This window comes from Notechis scutatus, chromosome 2 (genome assembly GCF_049901735.1).
Source record: "Notechis scutatus isolate UNSWTSFEM ecotype Mainland chromosome 2, rNotScu1.2, whole genome shotgun sequence".
Lineage (NCBI taxonomy): Eukaryota > Metazoa > Chordata > Lepidosauria > Squamata > Elapidae > Notechis > Notechis scutatus.
The window spans coordinates 161,579,485-161,592,820 of record NC_142010.1 but is presented as its reverse complement, the minus strand read 5'-3'; the positions used below and the strand labels follow the sequence as shown (position 1 = coordinate 161,592,820).

The window sequence follows — 13,336 nt, the reverse complement described above, 5'->3', positions numbered from 1 at the left end:
CATGGACTACCGGATCGGGTTATGTCAGACCGAGGGACTGAGTTTACAGCCCAATTCTGGAAAAGGCTGATTACGGCTTTGGACGTTAAAATCTGCTTATTGTCATCACATCATCCAGAAACCGACGGCAGGACTGAGAAATCAGGATCCTAGAGCAATACTTGCGCTGCTTTGTCAATCAGCAATAGGACAATTGGTCGGACTACTTAGCAGTCACAGAGTTTACGTTTAATAACTCGCAGCACACCTCCATGCAAACCACCCCATTCCTATCCAATGTGGGCTATCATCCTTGGTTCTTCCCCTTGATGCCACTCGACTCGCCGGTTCTGGAGAAGACGGACTATTTGTCCGAGTTATAGGCCATTCACCAATTGGTGCGATGGTATCTGAAGAAGGCTAAGGAAGATTATAAGCAAGTTGCAGACTGTTCTCAGAGAGCGATGCTGCCATTGGTTGTGGGGGATCAGGTGTAGTTATCTACTTGGCACCTTCCATTAGATTGGCCAGTGAGGAAGCTCGACCATCGGTACCTTGGCCCATTCCCTGTGGAGGCGGTGATCAACCCGGTCGCCTACTGCCTGACTTTGCCTCACTCGATACGGGTCCATCTGGTTTTCCATTGCTCTTTTCTGGTTCCCAAACGGCTGGCCTGTCCACTCCACCAACCTGACCTTCCCCCGCCAGCACCATGCGATGAGAGGTACCACTTGAGTACGAGGTTGCCAGCATTTGAGACTCTCAGTGGATAAAAGGGTGGTTCCAGTACCTCATCAAGTGGAAGGTTATGGACCAGAGGCATTCACATAGGAGGATGCGACTTCCATCTATGCCCTGGCTTTGGTGGATGCCTTTCACACAATTCCTGTCACGGCCACATCCAGACTGTCAGACCTGGGGGAAGGGCCCTGCAGTGAGGGATAGTGTTGTAGTTCACCAGCAACAAGTGCAGATGGCAAGTCTCTGAGAGCGAGGACTCGGATGAGGGGCCTGCATGTGATGCAGGGATGGGGCTAGAGCTATTGGAGAGTGGGGTGCTGCCTTCAGAGGTTGTGGAGTCTGGCAACAGTGATGAAGAGGACCCTGTGGAGCCTGTGCCCAGTGCACATGCACGCAGTGCTGCTCGAAGGAAAGAGCAGCTGAAGCAGCAAGGGCGACTCAGGAGTAAGGTTGCAAGGTGATGCCCCCCCCCACAAGGGATAATAGCCAGCCCTCAGTGGTTGGGTTCTTTGCAGGCAGCAAAGAAGTTCTTTCAAATCCAAGTTCTTGTGGAAGTCCTGTCTGTTCTGGTTTGTGTTTGGAGACTTTTGGTTTGGAATATTTCCCTGCAATTAATCTTGTATTCTTGGCAGCCTTTTGTAACCTTGAAAGGGCTTGCTCTTATCTGGGACAATTAGTTTTAATGACTGCTGTGAATGAACAGAATTCAGAGAGATGCATTAAAAAGGTTTGCTTTTGTATATACTTTGTGTTTATTTGATTTGAACAAGGCTTGGGTCAGAACACATATAGGGTAGTAAGGAATTTATGTTGCATGAATGTAAATATATTCTATATATGTCTTTATGTCACAACATAGAGCATAACAGTGATGGTTTGCTATAAAGTCTGCATAAGTTCTAAAGGACACAAACTTCCTTATTTTTTTTCCATTCATCTACAGCAATGGGGAAAGCAAGGAGAATGGAATGTGGGAGGACAAGGGGTGGAGGTCTGGAAGCCAAGTAGTGCTGGCTCAATGAGGGATACACATCAATCCAGCCCAAGGTCACCTAAAAGAATGTGGAGACAAAGCAGGTACACAAGAGGGTCAGTTACTCAAACAACCTGAAACTTTTCAATTGGTTGAAGACTGATAACAGGAGAAAGTCCTGGGGAAAAAGGAAAATTAAGTATATTGTTTGTGCACCAATTCAGCAGATTTCACTTTGCTACTTCTGTAACCATTTTTGCTTCAGTAAAGTATACTCTTGGTCAAAATAATGATCCAGGGGTCTTTCTTTACTGACTGGAGTGGGATGGATGACTTTTATGCATTCAAACCTACTATTGTTAATTATAGAAAAATTGCATTAAGATACAACATTAATGGATAAATACCTGAAAGTCTAAAAATTCAGACTAGCATTTGTCTTAGTGTATTCTTTACAATCTTAGATACACTAAGAAAGTACTTCTATAAGGTTCAGAAAAACATTAGGAAAATATTGCACAGATGTACAATTAAATCCAGTTGATAACAGAACAAAAACACCAGCCTACTGTGCTGGATTGATTGCTTGGAAAAGGATTTATGTACAGCAATGTACATAGAATCTGCATCTGTGAAAAGGTGATCCTCACCCAAAGAATAAGAGCAATACTTTACTAGTTCAGCGTTCCAACCAACAAACTCCAACCCAATAAACTCTGAGACGGGTTCCTCCCCTTGGTAAAGAATCATGTTCTAGAAAAGAAAATGAAAAGGGAAAAAACCCAGGGTGTAACTTTGCAACAATCAAATTAACCCCCATCCACCCCCAGGATGACCCTTTGGCTTTTCTGGGAATTTATCGTGGAATTGTTTAACTAACCTGTTCCCAACTTTTTACCCAGGTAGCTTCTGAAAAGGGCACCCCTTCCAATGCACTAAATACTGTAACCTGCCCCTATGTAATCTGGAGTCAAGGATTTTCTTCACTTCATAATGGGTTTCTCCTTGCACTACAACAGGTTGGGAGGAGCAGCTGGTATAGGTGTTAGTGTGGAGCTGACAGCGGGTTTTAATAAATTGCTGTGGAAGGCGGTGTATTTTACCTAATATGTGAGGGAGGTTAAGTTGAACAGTTGCAGGACTCATTACTTTCACTATAGGGAAATGACCAAGGAACTTGGCTCCTAACCTTTTACTAGGCAACCTTAATCTGAGATACTTGGTCGATAGGTAAACTTGATCTCCCACTCAGAAAGAAGGTTGGAGAGTGCCTATCAGCCTGTTTTTTATATTCCTCAGCAGCTTCGGCGAGCACTTTCTTTGTATTTTCCCAGCCTCTTTTTAAAGAGTCCATCCATTCTGTGAGGGACATGGATGTTGGTGGTTCCTTAGGTAACTCTGGTATGGGAACAAATTCCATGCCACTGGTAATTTGGAAAGGAGTTAATCCTGTACTACTTGTGCAGCACATTATTATAAGCTACTTCAGCAAATGGCAACAAATCTGCCCAGTTCTCTTGCTGGTAATTTACATAACATCTAATGTATTGTTTCTCCACTTCATTTGTTTGTTCCGTAGCTCCGTTCGTAGCCAGATGAAAAGCCGAGCTAAGTCCTTGGGATGATCCAATGGAGCTCAAGAATTCTCTCCAAAACCTAGCAGTAAATTGAACACCTCCATCTGATATTATCCTTTGCAGCACTCCATGAAGCCAGTATATATGCTGTAGGAACAATTTTGCCAGTTTTTTGGCTGACAGCAGTCCATTGCAAGCGGTGAAGTGGGCTTGTTTAGAAAACAAGTCGATGACAGTCCAAATTACTGTATTTCCACCACTCTCTGGAAGTTCAACAATAAAGTCCATTGCAATCTCCTCCCAGACCTTTGTAGATCCCACCACTTGTTGGAGAAGCCCGGGCAGTTTTCCTGGTCTCATTTTCATGGCATAAATCAAACAATTTTTTTACATAGTCTTCTACTTCAGCTTTCATTTTCGGCCACCAAAACTGTCACCTAGCTAGATGGAGGGTTTTCAGAAATCCAAGTGACCGCCTAGCTGAGAGACATGACTTTTAGTGTCGTTAGTCTCAAGCTACTAGGTACATAGAGTTTGGTCCCTTTCCTTGCCAATCCCTCCCTTAAAGTTAAATCATCTTTATTTTCTGCAAACCACAGGTTGGTCAAAAATGTCACTTTTAAGTCTGTCATTAGTTTGTCTTCAGGGAGGTCAGAATAGCACTTGGTTAGACAATAAAGGTAGAAATTAGAAGTTGGAAGAATACTACTATATACAAGTAAATATTATTATTGATATTATATATAAGTAAATTGACACAGACAATACACTGTATATTAAGCATTCATGTATGTTAAAGAAAAATGTTTCACACACACACACACACACACACACACACACACCTCCTAAGTTCCCTGGGTGTCAATTTGGCAATTTTGTTTTCAGCATAATTTCAATGGCACAGACCATGAGACGGTGGGGAGGCTTAAACATTTCAACAAGATTGCAGTATTCCTTTGGAATAATCGGTTGTGACACCTCGCCCTCTGTTAAGCGTCTTAGCTGGCTCTACTTTCACCTTCCTAACTGCTGGCTCATGGCTGGCATCTGGTACTTCCCCCAGTTTCTGCTGCTTAGCCATTTCTTCCCATTCACCATTTGTTGTTGTCCCAATTCACTACAGGGTTCCACTTCTTTATCCAGGCTAGCCCTAGGAATCCAGTCTTAGTCATTCCAGAGGCCATGATAAAATGAATAGTCTCTACATGGTTTCTGAGCCTTAGGCTCAGTCAGGTAGGTCACTGCCCCCCCAATAAGGGAACCATCTAGCTGTTCAAATCCCACAAGCTGCCTTAGTTTCCTTTCTTAGCCCCAACTTCTCCACCATCAGCAAACTGATCAGGCACCAAGTGCATCTCAAGTCTAATAGGGCCATGAGAGTGCCCTTTATTCCTAAGTAGGGCACCAGGATCTCCACCCTGGCACTCATTGGGATGATGGTATCACTTACCATTGGGTTGTCTTCCCCCTCGCTGTTGCTTTTGCAGATGAACATGCCAGGCTTGTCAGCAGTCAGCATTCCTTCCCCTTTACTGGATTGGGGAGAGACCTTCATGACCTGCCGTGCAACCATCATTTTCTCCTTCAACTTTGCCCATGGCTTCTTTGTCTTTGGTCTGGCTGGAAGATGCAGGTGCCGGATGCAGGGCAGAGCAGTTGGCTGCTCAGTGGCTTTTCTTCCTGCATCAGAAACAGGCTCCTGAAACTCAGCAGGGCTTCTCTTTAGGGACTGGGGGAATGCTTCCCTTTCCTCTGAGTTGTGTGGCATCTCTCAGGTGTCCAGCAGGGGCAACCCTCATGCACAGCATGCTGTTGGTATTCTATCAGGTCTAACTCCATGTTAGTGGCCAGTTGGTATCATGCCCGGTAGTTGTTAGGGTAAACAGTTGTGGTATAGTTTCCAGTTCAGGCCATCCTGGAACTGGTAGACCAGCAAGGGCTCAGGCCACCCTCTCAGGCAAGCCATCAGGCTGTGAACTATTGAATGTACTTGGCAACCAGCTGCTTCCCATGCCAAATGAAGTGAATCCTGGCCTCTGCTCTCTGGGTCTCCATAGGGTCATTGAATCTGTACTGCATCTCTTGCATGAGTGTGTGCACATTCATCAGCTCTGGGGTCTCCTAATCATAAAGAGACACCAACCACTCTGGGCTGTCTCCTTCTAGGGTTGATGTGACAGCGTTCACATGGGAGGGTTCATCAGGGTGTATCACTCTGTACCACTCAAGAAAATTCCAGACCTGTATCAGGAAATTGGCTAGCTTTTCGGGCTGGCCATCAATTTTTGCCTTCAAGGCGGAAGGCTCTCAGTCCTCCTGCATCAGCACATAGCCCTACACTTGGTTAAGAGACAGTTTCTATGGCCCTCTTTGAAAAAAGACTTTGAAAGCTATGTGGCCAGCTGCTCAATCTGTGCAATGTCAAAAAGACCACCAGGGAAGCCTACAGGACTTTTGCAAGCAGTGGCCAGCCCTCAAGCACTGTGGAAAGAACTTTATAGTGGAACTGCCTGAAAGTGTGGGGGGGGCATTGTTATTTGGTTGTTAGTGATCTTTTTTCAAAACAGGTGCATTTTGTCCCTTGTCCCAAAATTCCCTCCATAAAATCGTTAAAAGTTTTTGTGCAACATGTTAGGAATGTAAGTCACCTAATAGTTAGGTTGGAAAATATATAAACCAGGATAGACATTTTAATACTGTCTCTTTAAGAGAATGCTAAAACTGTAATTGGGTGTGGTTCCTCAAATGGCCATAAGATGGAGCCAGAAACCTGGGTTGTTGTTCCTGTTCTGGTGTTTCTGGAGAGTGTTGCCGTTCCTCCATTTTTCCCTATTGACTGTTATTCTTGGATTTGATTTAAGTCTGTTACTGAACTGTTTCTGATACTGGACTTTGTTATTTGGATTATTCCTGGACTGAAAACTGACTGCTTTAACTGTGTGACTTGGACTGCTTGTTTGGATTTTGCTTAAACGTTTATTGGAAGTAAAAACCTACATTTCGCAGCACATATACTAAAATTGGAACGATACAGAGAAGATTAGCATGGCCCCTGCGCAAGGATGACACGCAAATTCGTGAAGCTGCGTTCATATTTTTGGAGTCGGTAAAACATGGCGGCGGCGGTAGCAGCAGCGTGAGGAGCTCTGGCAGGCACGGGCAATGCCAGGCGACAAGCCCTCTAATCCCTGCGGTCCAGCCGGTGAGGTGGAAATGGGCGTTGGTTCTTACCTGATACGCCCCTTCTCGGCGAGCCGCGAGGAGCATCCAGAGACTGGGATGTGCTTCTGAGTCCTCTTCTTGCAGGCTGAGCTTTAGATGAGGAAACGCTCCGCCCCTCACGTGGTATCGCGCAGCCTCCCCAGTTTTTGCGATAACGAGAAGAGAGGTTATTAATTCTTTCTAATCTACTATTGGCTCCTTGGCTGAAGCAAGAGTCCCCACCAGACGGAGAAATTAGGTGGGGCTGGATGCTCCTCGCGGCTCGCCGAGAAGGGGCGTATCAGGTAAGAACCAACGCCCATTCTCCTCGAGCGCTCGGAGCATCCAGAGACTGGGACATACCAAAGCTGGGCTGTCCTACGGGTGGGACTCCGTCTGGCCCGAAGGCCCCTCCGGATCACTGATGACCCTCTGTAAGACCCGTCGGCCAAAAGAGGCCTCCGCTGAGGCGTACGTATCTATTTTATAATGTCTGATAAACGGGGACGGAGAGGACCAGGTGGCTGCCCGACAAATGTCAGCGATGGGGGCTTGTGTGGCCCAGGCCGCCGAGGTGGCTGCACTTCTGGTGGAATGGGCGGTTATTCCACCCGGAGCGGGCAGAGAATGGGAAAGGTAGCACCTCCAATAGTAGCCCTGATCCAGCGACTGATGGTGGAAGGAGAAACCTTAAGTCCCAGTGACCTGGGTTGAAAGGATAGGAAGAGGGATTCCGACCTTCGCATGGATTGAGTGCGCTTAATATATACGCAAGGGCCCTTCTAACATCTAGGGTGTGCCAGAGGACCTCCTGCCCCCTGGAGGGCCTAGGGCAAAATTTGGTAGAACCAGTTCCTGTGACCTATGGAAGGGAGAGTTAACTTTGGGTAGGAATGTGGGGTCAGGACGAAGGACCACCCGATCAGCGTGGAACACACATAGATCGCTCCTAACTGACAAAGCTGCTATTTCCGAAACTCGACGAGCAGAAGTAATAGCTACTAGAAAAACTACCTTAAAGGTGAGAAACTGAAGGGATGAATCCCTCAAAGGTTCGAACGGGAACGTGGTGAGAGAAACGAGGACCTTGTTGAGGTCCCATGTGGGGAACCTGTGAACAGTGGGAGGGCACAGGTTGGTGGCACCCTAAGGAAAGATCTAATTCGGGGTGATGAGAAAGGGAACCGTAGTTATCACAGGAGACCACGGTTGAGAGGGCAGAAACTTGTCGTCTCAGGGTGTTAGGTGCGAGCCCCTTACGAAGGCCTTCCTGAAGAAAATCTAGGATCTGAGCCACAGAGGGAGAGAGGGATCAACCTGAGACCCGCTACACCACTTGCAGAACCCCTTCCAAGTGGCATCATAAATTCGTGTAGTGGAAGGTCGCCTGGCGGCCAAAATAGTGTCGATGACTTGACTCGAGAGATTCTCACTAGTCAGACGGATCCGCTCAACCTCCAGACGGCTAACTGGAGCCATTGAGGCCCGGATGCAGAAGGGGCCCCTGAGAGAGGGAGACCCTGTCCGGGGATCCTCCATGGGGCGCTACCGATAAATTGCGGAGATCCGCAAACCACGGTCGCCTGGGCCAATAGGGAGCCACCAGGAGAAGGTCTGCCCTCTCCTGAAGAAGTTTCTGTATTACTCTGGGAACTAACGGGAGCGGAGGGAAGGCATATAGGAGCCCTGGGGGCCATGGGCAGCAGCAGAGCGTTGTGATTCTCCGACCGGTGAGATGGATACCGGGAGAAGAACCGTGGAAGCTGAGTGTTGGACGGGAGGCGAAGAGATCCACCACCGGAAGGCCGAATATTCTGGGCGCTTCCTCGAATAGGGATGGATGGAGACGCCATTCTGCCTGGTCCACCGTGGCCCTGCTCAGCCAGTCCGCCTGAGTATTGTCTACTCCGGAGATGTGTTCGGCTTTTAGTGATAGGAGGTTGGATTCTGCCCCGGCAAAGGCGCCGGCTTCCCTCATTAGCTGGATGGACTGGGTGCCGCCTTGCCTGTTGATATGGGCCTTGGCCGTGACGTTGTCCGTGAGAACGAGGACGTGATGTTTGCGGATCTGAGGAAAACTGCGCAGGGCCAGATGGACAGCGTGAAGCTCTAGCCAATTGATGCTGCACCTCTGCTCGGACGGCGACCATCTGCCCTGTGCCGAGAGCGAGTCGAGATGAGCGCCCCAACCGGACAGGCTTGCGTCCGTAGTGACGGTGAGTCGTTGAGGTTCCGCGAAGAGGTGGCCTCTGTTGATGGCGGATTGGTCCACCATAGAAGAGACGTGAGGACCCTTGGAGGGACCCTGACTCTGGCCTTCGAGTTGCTTCTTCCGGATCGTTGGAACGGGAGCAGGAACCACTGGAGGGATCTGCTGTGTAGACGGGCCCAGGGAATAATAGAGATGCATGACACCATTTTGCCCAACAATTTAGAGAGGTCCAGTAAGGCACCCTCCTTGAACGCCTGATCTGTTTGACCAGGGCTTGAATGCTAAGGAACCTCTCCTGGGAGAGGAAAACTCTTTGAGAAACCGAATCAATTATGGCACCCAAGTGGTTGATTCGGGTGGAAGGGGTAAGGTGGCTCTTTGCCAATTGACTAGGAACCCGTGTGCCTGTAAGGTGGAGAGGGTGACCCTGGTATCCCTGACTGCCTGGGATTTGGACGGGATAGAATAAGGATATCGTCCAAGTAGCAGTGGAGGCGGACGGGAACGCTCCTGAGATGAGCCGCTAGGGCCGCCAGGACCTTGGTGAAGGTCCGGGGGCCGAGGCCAGTCCAAAGGGAAGGGCCACGTATTGATAATGAAGGCTATTATGACAGAACCTGAGGAATTTGAAATGGGAAGGCCTGATTGGAATATGGAGGTATGCCTCCGAAAGATCTATGGAAGATAACCAGTCTCCCCGCCTGGTGCCTAAAAGAATTGATTGCAAAGTGTGCATTTTGAATCTACGCTGGATAAGGTGACGGTTGAGCCGTTTCAAGTCCAGGATGGCTCTCCAACCCCAGAGTGTTTGGGCACCACAAAGAGATGGGAGTAAAACCCCTTTCCTCTCTGATCCGGAGGGACAGGTTGAATGGCCTGGATGTCAAGAAGATGATGGATGGCAGCATCCATTAGTGCACGTTTGGAGGGATCCCTTGAGGAGGGGGATGGGAAGAAACAATCAGGGGAGCGGACCTGAACTCTAGGGCGAGGCCAAACCTGATTGTGTCCCTAACCCATGCATCGGAAGTGGATATGTCCCATTGGGCGGCGAAGTGGCTGAGGCGGCCGCCAATGGGGGGAGGAAGAGGCTCTACCTTCTGCGGTAGGGCCTTCCTCCCGATCCCGAAAGGGTCTCTTGTAGCCGCCACCGCGTCCTGGATCTGTCGCCCGGTCCGTGCGGTCCTGGGATCGGAAGGAAGGGGGTCTAGGGTATCTGGGCGGAAGGGGGTTGGTAGAAGGGGCGTGAAAGCTCCTCCGAAGGGCTGAGAGCCCCTGGCCTCCGATCTTCGAAAAAGGGAGGGCAGATACTTTCTCTTACTGCGGCCCTCGACCCTTATCAAGACGAGAGGGTTGTAATAGGAAAGAAATGTGCGATCAGCCAAGGAGCTCTCTGAAACACAGCCTGACTCTTCGAGGCTGAGCAAAAGACTGGGGAGACGCTGCGCGATACCACGTGAGGGGCGGAGCGTTTCCTCATCTAAAGCTCAGCCTGCAAGAAGAGGACTCAGAAGCACATCCCAGTCTCTGGATGCTCCGAGCGGCTCGAGGGAGAAGCCTAATGCCCGAGACTTGCCAGTAAGCCAGAAAAGAGCGCCATTCCTCAGTAAACGCTCAATTCAAAAGTACTCGGCGATTTCCGATTCCTCCCATTCTTGACTAGCATGCAGAAAAGAGCTCATTCCTCGAAAGCGCTAAATTCAAAAGCTCTCAACGATCTGCGATTCGACCCATCTTACTAGAAGGTAAGGCGGTGGGGATCGCCAGTACCGGAGGCTCTATGATCATCCTTGCAGTGCGGTGAGAAGGTGAGATTCATCCCATCCTGCAGGGCGGTGAGCACTGGGAGCTGTGAGTCTGTCTTCAGAAGTTTGCAGCCAGGGTGTGAAGCAGACTGCTTCCCCCTGCCGCCCCCACTTCCCTCTTCCCTCTTCTCTCTTCACCAAATTGCTAATCCGGACTCCATCTTTTAAAAGGACAGTAACTTTGAACTCCCAATAAGTAGGGAAGTATTGTTATAACTGAACTCCTGTGAAGATTGGAAGCAATTTTATTTCCTGTGATAGAAGCAGAAGTATATTGAAGCCAGGAGTGATAGAAGCAGAAGTATATTGAAGCCAGGAGTGAATGCTCAATACAAATCTGAGTCTACACAGTAAAAATATAAACTGTTCGAATTGCCAGTGCAAGACGTGCCTCTTTCTCTTAAAAGCAACAAACTTTGAAAGTGTATTTAGTTAACTAGGAGGGGCCCAGAAATCTCATTCATCAAGGGAAAACAAAAACAAAAAGTTTCCTGTTGCCTCCTGTGAATTGTTCAGTTTGTCTCTGCTGAATCAAAGTCTGCTTGCAAAAAGGAGAGAAGAATAGTTGGTTTCCTCTGTTCTTAGAAGTGAAGCCCTTTCCTTCACTCGGATAAAAACCCTTTGAACATCGTGGGACATAACCTTTTGTTTACAGAGTAATAGCAATTTGCTATTACAAAGAGCAATAAATTCCTCTCATTCAGTCAACTACAGCTGCTAGTAAAACAATTAACCCTTTCCTTGCAGACTCTTAATACTACCTCATTACTTTAATCAAACACTGATTAATTCATTACCTCAAAACTTACAACTTTTCTACCTCATCACCTATATCAACAATTAGATAATCAATTTCTATAAAATATTTTATTAATGGTTTAATTGATTTATTGTTTTAATTGATTAGTGTGATTAGAGTGTTTAGTGCAAATAGTGTGATTACTGACTAGTTTAAAAGATCAAGATTCATGTAATTTAATTGAATAGTAAAATCAATGATTTAGTGAATTTAAATGAACAGTGTGATTAATGATTAGTGTAATTAATTGATTAGTGATTAGAGTAATTAATTGATTAGGCTGATTGTTGCTCAGGAATATTATCTGACTAGAGAGATTACTGCAATTGATTGTTTGATGTGATATTGGCTATATAGATTACCCAAAATTGTTCCTTTAATTAATTCAATCAATGTACTATCTTAACAAACCTACCATGCCAAAATCCAACGCCAAACCACAACATAAAGAGAAGATAATCCCCACCAATGAACCACAAGACTCCTGCACATGCCTTAAATGCTACAAAAATCTAAAGGATAATGAAAACTCCATCAAATGTTCTCTGTGTAAAAATACGCTCATCATGACTGCTTGGGATTACCTGAGCAAATGATTCAATACCTAGAATCATCCAAAGAGTTTCCATATCTCTCTGCAAATCATGCAGACCCAAACTGGATCTGTCTAAAAGAGTTGATACCATTGAAACCATTGAAACATCCCTTAACACCATAGTAGCATCCCTGGACGCCGTAAAAGAAAGAATATCCAACCTTGAAAAAAAAACACAACGCAAAAACCTGAACATCCAATAGCTACAAACCACATCTCTACCCAACAACCACAACCCAATCCAAAACCCAATCCACAAATAAACACAACCCAGACAAATATTGATATCCCAATCCTCATCAGAGAAGCCGTTGAGCGTGAACGGAAACGCCCAAACGCCATCTTATTTGGTCTAGAGGACATCAATGACAATGATGACATCACAACTGTCCTAAACATCATCAGTGATTATCAAGCATCAACCATCTCCGCTGATGAAATACTTGACATTTCCCTTGTGACTGGCGAGAGCTCAAAAACAGAGACGGCTCTGTGGCTCCATGCTTGTGCAGGGTCATTTGCAAAAATGAATCAAGCAAACGTAAATTCATTTACACTATAAATTCACTCGCCAAAACCAACACCAACCATAAGAACCTCCGTTGTCGCCCTGACCTAACCATACAGCAACGTGCCCGCTCCCGTACTCCGCACTGAACTCAAAAAACGCCTAGACAATGGAGAGAAGGACCTGTACATTGACTACCATGCTGACTGTATCAAAAGTAAGCCACACAACCCGCAACTCAGCTTTAACCCTCAACCACAACCCTACCTCAACCGATCCACCATCACCCAAGAATAGGCATGCACGCCCCTAACTACCTCAATTCCAACTACTACTGGCCTTAAATGCAAACTACTCAATGCAAGAAGCCTCGTGAATAAAATACCTGAATTTTTCCTCCTGCTAAATATGGCTAAATTCGACATTATATTTGTCTGTGAAACATGGCTCAATGCATCTCTCCCTGACTCCATTACCACAGTAAGGGACTATCATGTTTACCGATCAGATCGTGAAATTCGTAGAGGAGGTGGTGTTGCTATCTTCTATAAAAAGTCCTTACATCTAAAAATATCCAAGTTACCCAGGAGCTTGCTCTTCCTGAGACCATCATCTGTGAACTATCCTTAAATCACAATTCGATTCTTACTATGTTACAGAGCACCTGATTATGACATCGAACATGTAAACAAGCTAAATACATTACTAACATGGGCTGCATCCTGCCCATACCCTTTTATCTTTCTTGGTGATTTCAATCTACCCTCATATTGACTGGACCCTAAATGAATGTACAACTGAAATCATACACACAACCTTCTACAATGCTATTACAAATCTGGGACTGGAACAACTAGTAACCAACAACACTAGACTAAACAACTGCCTCGATCTCATCTTCTGCAATAGTTTGAATTTAATTTACGGAATACAAACTAAAGAACCC

General features: G+C 46.6%; 1 protein-coding gene and 1 non-coding gene across 3 annotated transcripts in view; one reads left to right on the top strand and one right to left on the bottom strand.

The window, feature by feature from the left end:
• TRPC4 (transient receptor potential cation channel subfamily C member 4) overlaps positions 1-13,336 on the bottom strand; it is a 273,160-nt gene that overhangs the window by 227,058 nt on the left and 32,766 nt on the right. The window lies entirely within an intron of this gene.
• On the top strand, positions 6,264-6,367 carry LOC113428598 (U6 spliceosomal RNA). The gene has a single exon (XR_003372976.2). It is a non-coding gene; the product is annotated as a U6 spliceosomal RNA (small nuclear RNA).